The sequence below is a fragment of the Erinaceus europaeus genome, chromosome 2 (assembly GCF_950295315.1).
Source record: "Erinaceus europaeus chromosome 2, mEriEur2.1, whole genome shotgun sequence".
Taxonomy (NCBI): Eukaryota; Metazoa; Chordata; class Mammalia; order Eulipotyphla; family Erinaceidae; genus Erinaceus; species Erinaceus europaeus.
Genome location: NC_080163.1, coordinates 38,101,782 through 38,114,027, shown reverse-complemented (window position 1 = coordinate 38,114,027; position 12,246 = coordinate 38,101,782). Strand labels below are relative to the sequence as shown.

At 39.9% G+C, this 12,246-nt stretch overlaps 1 protein-coding gene across 2 annotated transcripts in view; it reads left to right on the top strand.

The window, feature by feature from the left end:
- The first annotated feature begins 3,845 nt into the window (after positions 1 to 3,845).
- Positions 3,846 to 12,246, top strand: part of SAR1B (secretion associated Ras related GTPase 1B) — a 41,251-nt gene continuing 32,850 nt past the window's right edge. The window contains exon 1 of one of the 2 annotated variants that reach the window (XM_007519903.3): positions 3,846 to 3,950. The gene's annotated coding sequence lies outside the window, so the exon portion shown is untranslated. The remainder of the gene's footprint in view (positions 3,951 to 12,246) is intronic. The other variant, XM_060178246.1, reaches the window with a different exon arrangement.

Sequence of the window (12,246 nt, the reverse complement as noted above, 5' to 3'; positions counted from 1 at the left end):
CTCTCAAGCATGAGGTTCCGAGTTCGATCCCCGGCAGCACATGTACCAGAGTGATGTCTGGTTCTCTCTCTCCCTATCTTTCCCATAAATAAATAAAATCTTAAAAAAAAAAAAAAAAGATCCCAGTGTCTGTCTTTACCCCTCTCTGTCTTCTCTTCCTCTCTCCATTTCTCTCTGTCCTGTCTAACAACAACATAAATAACAATAGATACCTGCAGACCTGCTTCACCCCCTGTGAAGGGGCCCCTTGCAGGTGGGGACCCAGGGGCTGGAACCGGGATCCTTATGCCACCAGCCTTTGTGGTTTGTGCCACCTGCGCTTACCCTGCTGCTCCATAGCCGGGCTCCCAGGGGGAAAGCTTTAGGAGTAGTGAACAGGTGTCTCTCTGTCTCTCTCCCTCTCTATCACTCCCTTCCCTCTTGATTTCTGGTTGTCTCTATCCAATAAAGATAAAAATAAATAAGAAAAAAAGATTTTTATTATATATATATATATATATATATATATATATATAGAGAGAGAGAGAGAGAGAGAGAGAGAAAGAACCAGAGTATCTCTCTGGCACACATGATACCAGGTATTGAACTCATGCTTTCAAGTTCAATGTTTATCCACTTTGCCTCTTCCTGGGCCACTTCATATAGAATTTTCAAGGGATTCTAGGCCCCCCAAAAATTGTTTCAGTACAGTCCAACAACAGACAGATCCTGGAGAAGAGTCAAGCCTAGTTTACAGAAAATGGCATCTAAGAGAACACTCGAGTTTATAATGTATCAAGGTTGTTAGCATCTTGCCATACCATGTTGAAAACATCAGTACTATTGGGTGGAGGGTAGATAGCATAATGGTTATGCAAACACTCTCATGCCTGAGGCTTTGAAGTCCCTGGTTCAATCCCCCGCACCACCATAAACCAGAGTTGAACAGTGCTCTGGTAAAAATAAATAAATAAATAAATAATCAGTACTATTTGGAAATATATATTAGTAAACTATATTCTCTTTGTATACTTTTTAAATAATTTATTTAATTATGAATGAGAGACAACCCAGAGAACTTCTCAGCTCTGGCATATGATGGCCTTGCCAAGGACTAAACCTAAAGCCTTTGGAACCTAGTCATCCAACTTCTTTGCTTTACTAGGCAGAGTTTTTCTTTTTTCTTTTTTTTTTTTTCCATATCCCACCCCCTCCCCTGATAGCTTTCCTATTCTCTATCCCTCTGGGGTAGGCAGAGTTTTTCAACTAGCATGTTGGTTCAGTAATCAATATGTCATCTTTGAGAAATCTAACAGCTTGAGTACTGTGGCTTCTTTCATGTTCTTCCTCTGACCCTGCTTTTGGCTGAAAAAAAAGTCAGCCCAGAGCAGTGAAGTCCCAAAGATTACAAAACAAAACAACATAGGACAAATTTAAGAAAATTAAAAAAAAAAGAAAAAGAAAAAGAAGAAAGAAATATAAAAGGAAAAAGAAGAAGGAAGAAGGGAGAAAGAAAGGAAGGAAGGAGAGAAGGAAGGGAGAGAGGAATGGAGGAAGGAAGGAAGGAAGGAAGGAAAATAATACTCCTGAGGTGAGAGAGTGCTTGGACCATTGGTCTTAAAGTATGACTCTAGGGGGGTGGGTGGCACATGGCACCAAGTGCAAGGACCAGCCTAAGGATCCAGGTTCAAGTCCCTGGCTCCCCAACTGAAATGGGGTCGCTTCACAAGCAATAAAGCAGCTCTCCAAGGTGTCTTATCTTTCTCTCCCCCTCCCTGTCTTCCCTCCTCTCTATTTCTTTGTTTGTTTATTACCTTTTGTTGCCCTTGTTGTTTTTTATTTGTAGTTATTATTGTTGTTGTTGTTGGATAGGACAGAGAAAAATGGAGAGAGGAGAGGAAGACAGAGAGGGGAAAGAAAGATAGACACCTACAGACCTGCTTCACTGCCTGTGAAGTGACTCCCCAGCAGGTGGGGAGGGGGGGGGCTGACGCAGGTCCTTGGGCTTTGTACCACCTGCGCTTTACCCGCTGCGCTACTGCCCGACTCCCCTCTTCTCTCGATTTCTCTTTGTCCTATCCAACAACAATATCAGCAATAACAATAACAAAAACAACAACAGGGGCAACAAAAATGGAAAAAATGGCCTCCAAGAACAGCCCCAGCGATAACCCTGGAGGCAAAATAAATAAAGTATGACTCTTGTGTCCAATCCCTAGCATTGCATTGCATGTGACACAGTGATACTCTGGGTCTCATTCTCTCTCCAATACATAAATAAGAATTTATTTATTTTTTAAAGATTTTATTTATTTATGAGAAAGATAGGAGGAGAGAGAAAGAACCAGACATCGCTCTGGCACATGTGCTGCGGGGGATCAAACTCAGGACCTCATGCTTGAAAGTCCAAAGCTTTACCACTGCGCCACCTCCCGGACCACCATAAATAAGAATTTATAATGATAATAATAATATTATTTTTAACCAGGGTACTGTTCAGCTCTGGCTTATGTTGGTTCGGGGGATTGAACCTGGGACTCGAGCCTCATGCATGAGAGTTTCTTCGCATAACTGTTATGCTATCTGCCCCCACCCTATAAATAATTTTTTTAAAGAAAATACTAATCTAGCAAAAATACATTGGAATGGAACACCTAGCATTCAATACATTATCTGACACATATGGTCTATGAACTACTTGTCAATCCAAGAAATGTATATTTTTTAAAAAAGAATTTATTTATTCATGGGAAAGATAGGAGGAGAGAAAGAACTCTGGTACATGTGCTACCGGGGATCAAACTCGGGACCTCATGCTTGAGAGTCTAGTGCCTTAGTCACTGCGCCCCTCCTAAAATTTTATTTTTGTTTTTGTTTTTGCCTCCAGGGTTATTGCTGGGGCCCAGTGCCTGGACCATGAATCCAGTGCTCCCCGTTTGTTGCCCTTGTTGTAGTCTTGTTGTGGTTATTGTTGATGTTGTTCGTTGTTGGACAGAACAGAGAGAAATGGAGAGAGGAGGGTAAGACAGAGAGGGGGAGAGAAAGATAGACATGAGCAGACCTGCTTCACCGCCTGTGAAGCGACTCCCCTGCCGGGGAGTCCGCAGCTCGAACTGGGATCCTTTTGCCAGTCCTTGCGCTTTGTGCCACGTGCGCTTAACCCGCTGCGCTACCGCCGGGCCCCCTGTATTTTTCTTTTTAAAAATATTTATTTATTCCCTTTTGTTGTCCTTGTTGTTTTATTGTTGTAATTATTGTTGTTGTTATTAATGTCGTCATTGTAGGACAGAGAAATAAAAGAAAGAAGTGGAAGACAGAGAGGGGGAGAGATAGACACCTGCAGACCTGCTTCACTGCCCGTGAAGCGACTCCCCTGTAGGTGGGGAGCTGGAGGCTCAAACCTGGATCCTTATGCCGGTCCTTGGCGCTTTGTGCCACCTACGCTTAACCCGCTGCGTTACTGCCTGACTCACCATATTATGTTTTATTTATTTTAGTGAGAGACAGAAAGACTAGAGTACTATTCAGTTCTGGCTTATGGTGGCGCTGTGGATTGAACCTGGGATCTTTGGGGCCTCAGGCATGCAAGTCATTTTGCAAAACCATTATTCTGTCCCCTAGCCCTAAAATTGTATTTTTCATAAACATGTCCTACATAATTTCTCACAGCTTTGGACCCATAGTGTCTGTTTCTTTGCGTAGGCGTGGGGGCTCCTAGAACCGCTTGGGGTTGGTTGGTGTGGGAAGCCCAAGGGGCCAGAAGGTCACTTTAAAATTGGCTGTGGAACCACAAGGAGGCGGAACTATGGCTGATTGGTTCAGTGGACCAGCGGACAGTTATGGATGAAACACTGCCAGCCCGGAAGGAGCTGATGAGATCTGGGGCTACGGCAGCCATAGCGTTTTACAACTTGAGCTAAACGGGTGTAGAGCGGACTCCAAGCAAGGATTTGTGTTCTGTCTGATCTCAGGTGAGTGACTGCCCCTCCTCCTGGGATTTCTGGAGGGTGGCATCTGTGGATTTCAGGGAAGGTGCATTTTGGGAACCGGAGCCCATCCCGCTCTCAGTTTGTAACTGGTCGGGCAAGGAAGTGACTCCTGTTTTCCTCCCTGGAATCAGGTGTCAGGAGGAATTGTTTTCTTTCCTGCTGGATCGAGGTCATTGAGACGAGCCACTGGACCTGATGCCACTTCAAATGATAGGGTATTTCAGAAAAGAATAAAATGGCTCGAAAGGACAGATAAGCCCGTCCTTCCCCCAGGCCTCAGTTTCTCACCTGCTGAGCTGCGGGGGATCATTGACAGCTCAACAGACTCTTGTTTTCAACTTTTCCAATTAGTATAGGAGTAAACTGAGCTTTCTTACCAGTAGCAGTTAACGTTCTGCCTTAGCCGAAGTCCCATTTGAGTGGGAGGCAGACGATACATTGTGGTGTAAAAGCTGTAATGCTTTATAGTTTGCTATAATATTTTTCCAGCATGATAGACATTTTGTTTTACAATAGCTAAACTTTAATATCTTTGGCCGGAATAGTTAGAATTTAAGTTCTTTGGTGTTGGTTAAGTGAGGTGAAAAAAACCACTTTAAACTTGAAAAACGAAACCAGTTATTTGCATATTCTCATATCAAATTCTATATTACCATATGCCTTACTCTGAATGCTTTTAATATGTCCAGTATTAAAATACCAGTTAGATGCTACTAGGACGTGGTGCAGTGGATAAAGTGTTGGACTCCCAAGCATTAGGGCCTGAGTTTGATTCCCACTATCACCTGTGCCAGAGTGATGTCTTGTTCTCTTTCTTAAAAAAAAATAAATAAATGAGTATTATTTAAAAAATGTCAGTTTAAGTTTCAATGAAGTAAATGAGAGAAGAAGAAGAAACATCTATTGACTGTCTACTCTGTGTAAGGTGCCAGTTTTGAATTTTTAAAAAAATTTACTTATTTTTCCTTTTGTTGTCCTTGTTGCTTTTTACTATTGTTGTAGTTATTATTGTTGTTGATGTTGTTGTTATTGGATAGGACAGAGAGAAATGGAGAGAGGAGGGGAAGACAGGGGGAGACAAAGATAGACACCCACAGATCTGCTTCAGCACTTGTGAAGTGACTCCCTTGCAGGTGGGGAGCCAGGGGCTCGAACAGGGATCTTTGCCGATTTGTATTCTTTGCGCCACCTGCTCTTAACCGGCTGTGCTACCGCCGATTCCCAACCCTTAGCACTTTTCTATTATTTCTAAATCAAAGACATCTTCCTTTTCTACAAAGTTTGAAATTACCAAAGAACTAAAGTTTTTCAAGTACAAATTATCAATATATTGGTGGGGCAAGGGAGATTGCACAATGGTTATGCATGAAGACTCTCATGCCCAGTGGATAAAGCACTGAACTCTCAAGTGTAAGGTCCTGAGTTTGATCCCCGGCAGCACATATACCAGAGTGATGTCTGGTTCTTTCTCTCTCTCTCCTCTTATCTTTCTCATAAATAAATGAATGAATAAATAAATAATTAAATAAAATATTTGATCTGGAGAGTTGCTATAATATTTTTCCAGCATGATAGACATTTTGTTTTACAATAGCTAAACTTTATTATCTTTGGCCGGAATAGTTAGAATTTAAGTTCTTTGGTGTTGGTTAAGTTAGGGGAGTTGCTTCACAAGCGGTGAAGCAGGTCTGCAGGTGCCTCTCAGTCTCTTTCCCTCTCTCTCCCCCTCCCTTCTCAAATTCTTTCTGTCTCTAACCAGAATAAATAAGCAAAATAAACAGATGAGTGGCTGAACAAGTTGTGGTATATATACACAATGGAATACTACTCAGCTGTAAAAAAAAATGGTGACTTCACCGTTTTCAGCCAATCTTGGATGGACCTTGAAAAAATCATATTGAGCGAAATAAGTCAGAAACAGAAGGATGAATATGGGATGATCTCACTCTCAGGCAGAAGTTGAAAAACAAGATCAGAAAAGAAAACACAAGTAGAACCTGAAATGGAATTGGTGTATTGCACCAAAGTAAAAGACTCTGGGGTGGGTGGGTGGGGAGAATACAGGTCCATGAAGGATGATAAATGACATAGTGGGGATTGTATTGTTATATGGGAAACTGGGGAATGTTATGCATGTACAAACTACTGTATTTACTGTTGAATGTAAAACATTAATTCCCCAATAAAGAAATAAATTTTAAAAAATAAGCAAAATAAAAAAATACCCACCCCCCCGGGAGTCGGGCGGTGGCTCAGTGGGATAAGCTCACGTGGTGCAAAGTGCAAGGACCAGCATAAGGATCCCGGTTCGAGCCCCCGGCTCCCCACCTGCAGGGGAGTCACTTCACAAGCGGTGAAGCAGCTCTGCAGGTGTCTGTCTTTCTCTCCCCCTCACTGTCTTCCCCTCCTCTCTCCCTTTCTCTCTGTCCTATCCAACAACAATGACATCAATAACCACAACAATGTTAAACAACAAGGACAACAAAAGGGAAAATAAATAAATATTAAAAATTAAAAAAAAAAAACCCACCCCCCCAAAAAAAAAAAAAGAAAAGTGGAAAAGTGCTAGAGGCTGAGTATAGATAACATAATGGTTATGCAGAGACTCTTGTGCCTGAGGCTCCAAAGTCCCAGGTTAAATCCCTGGCACACCATAAGCCAGAGTTGAGCAGTGCTCTGGTAAGAAAAAAAAAAAAAAAAAGTGCAGTTGGGGAAACAGTCAGTTGGCTCGGCTCTCATACCTGAAATGCTTGCTTTCCTTCCTTTTCCCTTTTCCCCATGTACTGGAGTGGTGCTTTAGCTAGTCTCACTCTTCTCTTCTCTCTACCTTCTCTCTTTTGTATCTAATACATAAAACAAATCTTTAAAAAAAGTTAGAGAAACACTGCTATAATTATGAAGATTAATGTTTAAATAAGGTGCATTTTAACCTTCCTTTGCCTTGAACTTCAAACGAGAATTGAGACCAAAGATTAGGCTGTCAGAAATGAGTATCATTGCCACATTATCTGAAGCTTACAAATCAGTGCCTTATAGTAGTGCTTCATTATTTGCCACCCTCAACTTTAAGTACAGTTGCTGAAACTTATTTAAATTATTTCTCAGTGAAACATTACTAAGCAAATAGCTTTAAACTTGTTTTAGCTTTAAAAATCTTAATTGAAGATTCTCTTCGTTGCATATTGTGTAAATTTTAGAATAATTTCAGAAGTAATTTTTCTTTAAAATATTTTCATTTACTTTATTTTAATGAGAAAGAGTAGATACAGAGGGAAAGAGACTGAGAGAGAGAGACCAGAACACTGCTCAGTTCTGGCTTATGGTGGTGCTGGGGATTGAACCTGAGACCTCAGAGCCTCAGGCTTTTAAAATATTTGCATAACCATTATACTGTCTCCCCAGCCCCTGAAGAAGTATTTTTTAATTGGGATTTTTAAAAAATATTTTAATAAGAGATACAGAGAGAAGGATCAGAGCACTGCACAACTCTGGTTTATGGTGGTACTGGGGATTGAACCTGGGACCTCAGAGCCTCAGGCATGAGAGTTTTTTTTTTTCTGCCTCCAGGTCTATTCCTTGGGCTCCGTGCTTACACTGCTTGTGGTGGCCTTTTTTTTTTTTTTTTCAATTTTTTTGGATAGGACAGAGAAATTGTGAGGGGAGGGGAAGATAGGGAGAAAGAAGGATAGATACCTGCAGACCTGCCTTACCACTTTGTGAAGCGACTCCCCTACAGGTAGGGAACCAGGAGCTCGAACCAGGGTCCTTACGCCTCACACTATGTGCGTTTAACCCAGTGCACCACTGCTTGACCCTTAGCATGAGAGTCTTTTTACATAACCACTATACTATCTCCACAGTCCAAAGCCTTTTAGTTATTAGAAACATTTTTATTCACAATCATGATGCTATCTCTGCAGCCCTTAGAAGTATTTTAAGGATTCAATTTATCATCACTTATGTTGATTTCTCTTTCCTAAATTCAGTACATGAAAGCTCAATACTTATCACCAAAATAACTTTTTCTGAGAGAGTGCAATAGTCGCATACAGAATTTTCAGGGGAGAGGTTCTATGTTCAATCCCTGCCAGCACCATATACCATAGCTGAGTAGTCCTCTGGTATATCTTTTTTTTTTTTTTTTTTTAAGATTTTTAAAAAAAAATTTATTTATGAGAAAGATAGGAGAGAGAGAAAGAACCAGACATCACTCTGGTACATTGTCCCGTCCTGCGGGACCTTCAATGTGGGTAAACCTAGGAGAGGGAGTGAGGACAAGGACAAGAGGGAGAGGGAATGAGGACAAGAGATGCAAGAGAAAAATGAGACAAGACAGGATTCTGATCAAGTCTGTTTATTAGCACCAAAGGTGCTGTTTTTAAGGCCGGGGCAAGGGGGGAGTTAGCAGTTGGGGATAGTTGATTGATGTGGCTTGTTGTCATGGTGATCAGGTGTTATCTGGAAGGTCCTGGGTGATTCATGGGGAAGTGGAGTTGGGAGACAGAAACTTATCTTTTAAGCAAGGCTGTGAACAGAGACTCTAACAGAAACTTATCTTTAAACAAGGTCTTCTGTGAACAAAGACTCTATGGCCATGCCAATAGCAAACTTGAGGGCACATGTGGCTCCCCACAGTACATGTGCTGCTGGGGATTGAACTCAGGATCTCATGCTTGAGAGTCTAGCGCTTTATCCACTGTGCCACCTCCCGGACCACCCTCTGGTATATCTTTCTCTCTCTCTCTCTCTCTCTCTCTCTCTCTCTCTCTCTATATATATATATATATATATATATATATATATATACTCTTTTGTTTTAAGATTTTATTTATTTATTGATGAGAAAGCTAAGAGGAGAAAGAACCAGACATCACTCTGGTACATGTGCTGCCAGGGATAGAACTCAAGACCTTATGCTTTAGAGTCCAATGCTTTCTTTATCCACTGCACTACTCCCCAGACCACTCTTTTCCACTCTCTCTCATAAAAAATTTCTTAAAAACCCTTACTACTTATATTGTCACAGATTTTTAAATTTTTAAAAATATTTATTCCCTTTTGTTATCCTGGTTGTAGTTATTATTGTTGTTATTGATGTCATCATTGTTGGATAGGACAGAAATGGAGAGAGAGGAGGGGAAGACAAAGCAGGGGAAATATAGACACCTGCAGACCTGCTTCACTGCCTGTGAAGTGACTCCCCTGCTTCACCGCCTGTGAAGTGACTCCCCTGCAGGGGCTCGAACTGGGATCCTCACACTGGTCCTTGCACTTTGCGCCATGTGCACTTAACCTGCTGTGCTTAACCCGACTCCCATATTGTCGCAGATTTAACCTTCTCTCAATGAGTGTGACTTACTTGAGTATACACTTTTTGTAGATTAACCAAAAGATCTGTTGCTATGAATTCAGTGCTAAAACTGTTTTCCTTAGGTTTTTATTTGCATCACTATTTCTTTCTTTATTTTTTAAAGATTTTATTTATTTACTTATTAACAAGAAAGATAGGAGGAGAGAAAAGAGCCAGACATCACTCTGGTACTTGTCCTGCCGGGGATTGAACTCAGGACTTCATACTTGAGAGTCCAAGACTATCCACTGCGCCACCTACCACTGCATTACTATTTCTACATTTAAAATCTACAGAAAGAAAAATTACAATTTTAGGAGTGAAAGTGAATATTTATAAAGCCAGTATTGTTTTGAAGTGATCAGTATCATTACTGTCAATACTTAGTAACAGAACCTTGTTGAAATAAAGCATAATCAGTTTTTTTTTTATTTCTTTATTGGGGAATTAATTTTTTACATTTAACAGTAAATACAATAGTTTGTACATGCATGACATTCCCCAGTTTCCCATATAACAATACAACCCCCACTAGGTTCTCTATCATCCTTCTTGAACCTGTACTTTGGTGCAATATGACATGATCAGTTTTTTTGACCTTCATATTTCTAGTAGTATTTGAACTTGAGAGGGATGTGCACTATTCCTAATTTAGCTTACAGTTAGTATACTGACATTATGACACTTGTACATATTTTAAATACAAATCTGCTGTAACTGTGTAGAAAATTATGATTAATCATCTAGTGAAATTTCTCTTTTTTAAAAAATTATCTTTATTGGACAGAGATATCCACAAATTGGGAGGAAGGGGAAGACACACACACACACACACACACACACACACCTGCAGCCCTGCTTTACCACTCATGAAGCTTTCCCTCTGCAGGCTTGAACCCAGGTCCTTATGCTTTGTAACATGTGCACTCAACTAGGTGTGCCACCACCTGGCTGCTCTAGTGAAGTTTCTCTATCTGCAGTTGAAGAAACTATTTTGGTGCTTTTACTTGTTTTAGTTATAGATTGCCATTACTATTTAAAGTAAAATTAGAATATCATTAAGAATAGTTTCATTGAATTTCAGTTAGGGTTCTAGCTTGCTTTGTTTGGGTTTTGGTAGAGACAGAAAGACATAGATAGGCAAAGAGAATGAAAGAGCTCACAGCACCAAAGCTTTCATCACTGTGGTGGGGACTGGGCTTGAGCCTGAGTTGCACAGACGCTAAAGCAATGCACTATCCAAGTGAGCTATTTTGCAGGTCCTAAATTTCAGTTAATTTAGTTTGAGTTATTCAAGGTTATAGTCTTCAAGGTTTTTTTTTTTGTTTTTTTTTTAGTGCCAGAGCACTACTCAGCTCTGGCTTATAGTGGTGTGGAGGATTGAACCTGGGATTTTAGAACCTCAAGCATGAGAGTCTCTTTGCATAACCATTATACTATCTACCCCCCACGCCAAAGTGCTTTCATATATTTTGTCATGTGATTTATCTTACAACTCTGAGGAATTATATATAGGAGGGAATTGGAGCTCAGAAAGAGTGACTTTCCTAGAATTAAATAATACCATTTCAAAAGATGCATATTAATGTTTTTAAAATTCTGTGGCAGGCTCTCCATCCACCACAGTTTTACTATGCTTTGTTTCCAAATGATTAATGTTCAGATGTCATATTTGTTTTTTTAAGATTATTATAGCATTTATTTATTTATTTTTAAACTTGAGCACTGGTCAGCTTTAGTTTATGGTGGTGCGGGGGATTGAACCTGGGAGTTTGGAGCTTCAGGCTTGAGAGCCACTTTGTATAATCATTATGCTATCTACCCTACCCCCTTTTATTTTTTCCCACTACTTTTTAGAATATTTGTGTGTTGTCATTTTGTTTTTTGACTTACCTTCTCCTCTTTGTCTTTTTATTTTTTATTTTTATTTTATTTATTTATTTTTTTTTGCCTTCAGGGTTATCATTGGGGCTTGGTGCCTGCACTGTGAATCCACTGCTACTGGAGGCTATTTTTTCCCCTTTTGTTGCCCTTGCCTTTTATCATTGTTGTCTTTTTTTATTTTTTAAAGATTTAGAATGAGTGAACAAGAGAGAGTGAAAGAAAGCCAGAGCACGGCTCAGATCTGGTTTAAGCTTGTCCTAGGGATTGAACCTGGCATCTCTGAAGCCTCAGACATACAAATTGGTGCTATAACAGACTGAGCTATCTCTCACACTCTCCTTGTCCTTTTCTATCCGGAAAAAAAAAAAGTTGACTTGGAGGAGTGAAGCCCTGGTGACAACAACAAAGAAGTTCATACATAAATACAGATCTTATATAAATTTGTTGTAAATATATAACACTTTAAAGAGGTAATTAAAAAAATATATTTATTTATTCATGAGAAAGATAGGAGAGAAAGAACCAGATATCACTCTGGTACATATGCTGCCGGGGATTGAATTCAGGACCTCATGCTTGAGAGTCTAACGCCTTATCCATTACGTCACTTCCCAGACCATGAGGTAATCTTTATAATAGCTTTATTGAACATACTAGATTACTCTCATAAGGTGTACAATTCAGTGTTAATTATTTTTAGAATGTTGTGCAGCCACAATCACTCTTAATTCCAGATCCCACCAAAAAAGAAACCAGGATCCACTAGTAGTCACTCCTCATGTCACTTTTCCCTTAGTTTATAAATGTATTTATTCTAAGGATTTGCCTTTCTGAACATTTCATGTAAATGAAATTGTCCATATAAGTATAATTGAACAAAGTTTTAAGAAGTTATTTGTAATCTGAGAGATTCTGTTCCATTATACCCTTTGCACTGATTTTCACATTACCTGAGCAGATCACTTTTCTAATCTGCATTAGGACTTTTCTGCTTAGTGCTCATGCAATAAATAAATGTGCTGATGTGTATATATTTCCTTGATC